Below are 3318 nucleotides of genomic sequence, written 5' to 3'. Positions count from 1 at the left end.
TCGGGTCTCGCACCAGTACCTCTTCAAGGTACTGCAAAAAATGGGGTTCCCTGAAAGGTTTCTAGCTTGGGTGGGATTGCTGTATGGGGACATCACCAGCAGAATCCTTGTAAATGGGCATTTGTCAAGAGCAGTGGGAGTACACTGCGGCGTCCGTCAGGGATGTCCTTTATCTCCCCTCCTGTTTGTGGCCTGCATAGAACCACTGGCACAGGTCTTGAGAAGGGACCAACGGATCAGTGGGGTGGGTATCCCGGGGAGTGGGGGGATGACCGCCAAGTGCGTCTTTTATATGGACGACGTAAACATTTTATGCACCGACCTTTTATCTGTTGACAGGACTCTGGACAGGACTGACTGGTACGGACGAGCCTCTGGGGCGAGACTGAACAGAGATAAGACAGAGGCACAATTTTTCGGACCGTGGGCAGACTCAGACTTGACCAGACTACCACTGACGGTTAGAATGACGGACATTAGGGTTCTAGGGGTAAAATTTGACAGGGAGGGAGGAGGTAGTGGTAATTGGACCGGGATGTTAGGGACAGTTAGACAGAGACTAGGGTTTTGGGGACTGAGACAGCTGACTTTAGAGGGCAAGGTTTTAATCATCAAGGCTGTGATTTTACCTGTCCTTTTATTGATCAGTTCTGTTTTTATCCCACCACGAACAACTCTTTTAGCTCTGGACCGGATGTTATTTTATTTTCTGTGGGGAAGCAAGTGGGAGAGACTGAGGAGGGAGGTGGTAAAGAGGCCCAGGTTCAAGGGGGGGGAAAGGCTTGCCTGACCTCTACTTGTTCCTGGGCAGCCGCTACACAGCGTTACATCTCACTCTTGCCACCTCCCCGGTCAGCAACAAGACCCAGGCCCTCGCACGGTTCTGGCTGGGGTCTTACCTCAGGTCTCTGAGGCTGATCCCAGTCGACCTGCGAGCCCCAGTCTCTTTCCTGCTCCCCACACACTATGCACAGCTCCAAAAGTTTTTAAGACATTTTAAACTGGAAAAAGAGCCTGTCACAGTTTTAACAAAACACCGCTCTCTCCTCTCTCTTGTGCAGGAACGGGAACCGGTGTGTCCAGTGCGCGGGCTTGCTGTAGGCGAGCCCTCAACGGTTTGGCGCAACGTGTCCCATCCTGCTCTGCTGAATCGGCACCGTGACCTGTCCTGGATGGTCGCCCACGAGATCCTCCCGGTCAGGGCCGTTATGCACTCCCGGGGCATGGCGAGGACATCCGCGTGCCCCCGACCAGGCTGCGGCCAAGAAGAGTCGGTGAGGCACTTGCTCTGGGAGTGCAGAGCCGCACGGGACCTGTGGAAGGAAGCAGGCCCCCTGATCTCCCCACGCCTGCCAGCAGGGGAGGACCTAACGCCCCAGCTCGTGCTGTATGGGGTGGGCCGAAGGCCTATTACAACAAAGGCCTTCACACAACTCTGGCCCACCCTCACGTGTCTGAAGGACGCACTGTGGTCCTCCCGCAACCTGCTGGTAGGGAAACAGGTAGAGACCACCCCCCAGGCAGTGGCTTTAGTAGCCACGGAAGCCCTGGGGTGGTACGAACGACAGGGGGCCTCGACCCCAGGCGAAGGGTCCCCCACAACACCCAAGGTCCCGGCGGCCACGGCCTGACAGCGCTGCGGCGCCTAGGGCGATGCGCCTAGGGGGGGAGTCTCCTCTGGGCCCCGACGGACGGGTACGGAGTTGATTCAGGAAGAGCAAGAGGAGGCTTTTTCGATAAGGACTCACCCCGTTTTTGCACAAAGGACCGAAGACAGCTTTTTTAACAAAGTGACTTTTTGACAGGCTTCTTATGTCTTAAAAATGTTTTTACTTTGTTAAAACATGTACACACATTTTAAAATGGCTTTTATTAAATTGGCTTTTACAGGAATGGGTACTTTTATGTAGGATTGTTTTATTGTTTTAAATAAACAACATGTACCTTTTAAAATGTAACTGTAATGTAATGCTGATTTGAATGCACTTTATGCCGTTTTTATGTGTGTAAATGTATTTAAAATGTGAGCTGTTTTAAAGGAAATGATCAATAAAAACTTTTCCAAAAAAAAAAAATCTGTTCTTATCAGTTTAATATCTGATACGTCCCCTATCTGGGGACCATATATTAAATTGATTTTTGGAACAGGGAGATGGAATAGGGGCTTGCTCCGTCCACTCCACGCATCGACCTGGTATTGCAGTACCTCCAGGAACGGTGCACCCCCTCTCATTGTGAAAATAAATCATGCAGAGTTAACGCAGTTGCTTAGTTTTAATTAGTTAGGATTGTGATGAATATTGTATTTGAGCAAGTTCATCTCAATGTCAATGACATGGCTAGAGAGTGCTGGTCAAGGCAGTCACCGTTATCTTGACTATGATAGCTGATATCAATGGTGCATTAATCTTCTAATCAAAGTTTATTCGTCACCTCCACAGGATACAGGGTGTAAATGGTACAGTGAAATGCTTACTTGCAAGCTCTCCTCAACAGTGCAATACACATGATCAAAAATATACACAAATAGCTAAGTAATAAAGTAGTTTAACAAAAAGAAGACAATTGTTATGATTGGAAATATATACAGTGGAAGACTATACAGTATAAACTATTAAATGTGCTAAAGTCATGTACTGGTAACATGAACTGCCTCACATACCGGTAACGTTATCTGATGTATTTGTCTGAAGTCATTATTTGATAGGCCTGCTATTTCACAAGACTCAAATATATGCAGTTGACATGTACAGTGGGGAGAACAAGTATTTGATACACTGCCGATTTTGCAGGTTTTCCTACTTACAAAGCATGTAGAGGTCTGTAATTTATATCATAGGTACACTTCAACTGTGAGAGACGGAATCTAAAACAAAAATTGTGGTGATGGCACCAGAGCCTCTCGCATCGACTATCTGTGGTCAATAAAAACTTGTACTCCAGATACTACACTTGATCTTAGCCAAGAAGCGAAATCGTAATACTTTCGGGAGATAGGTGCCATTCTCGGACACGTCAAATTCGATGACGGTTACACAAAACGTAGCTCTGTAAACTGTCCACCAAATATCAAAGATAATGATTTAAAGAAAATCTTGGCATAGATTGGGAGTTGATCAACGTTGGGAATAACCACTTTTGACTGTTACAAAGTAACAAATTGGTAGGATAGGAAGTCACATGGTTATCTGACCTCCAATCGGAAATGACAGAAAGCGTTTATAAATTAAATCCAGATTAACAGCTAAATCTGAATAATAATATATGAAATACGGGTGGCGGAATCAATTTAGAGATAATAATATTGACATAACATTT

The 3318-nt window shown here is 46.6% G+C and overlaps 1 pseudogene; it reads left to right on the top strand.

Moving 5' to 3' along the window:
* The first annotated feature begins 2052 nt into the window (after nt 1–2052).
* LOC123486115 lies at nt 2053–2228 on the top strand (annotated as a pseudogene).
* The last annotated feature ends 1090 nt before the right edge of the window (nt 2229–3318 follow it).

Source organism: Coregonus clupeaformis, unplaced genomic scaffold (assembly GCF_020615455.1).
Source record: "Coregonus clupeaformis isolate EN_2021a unplaced genomic scaffold, ASM2061545v1 scaf1006, whole genome shotgun sequence".
Classification (NCBI taxonomy): Eukaryota; Metazoa; Chordata; class Actinopteri; order Salmoniformes; family Salmonidae; genus Coregonus; species Coregonus clupeaformis.
Note: the sequence above shows the minus strand (reverse complement) of the source record. Positions and strands in the feature narration are given on the sequence as shown.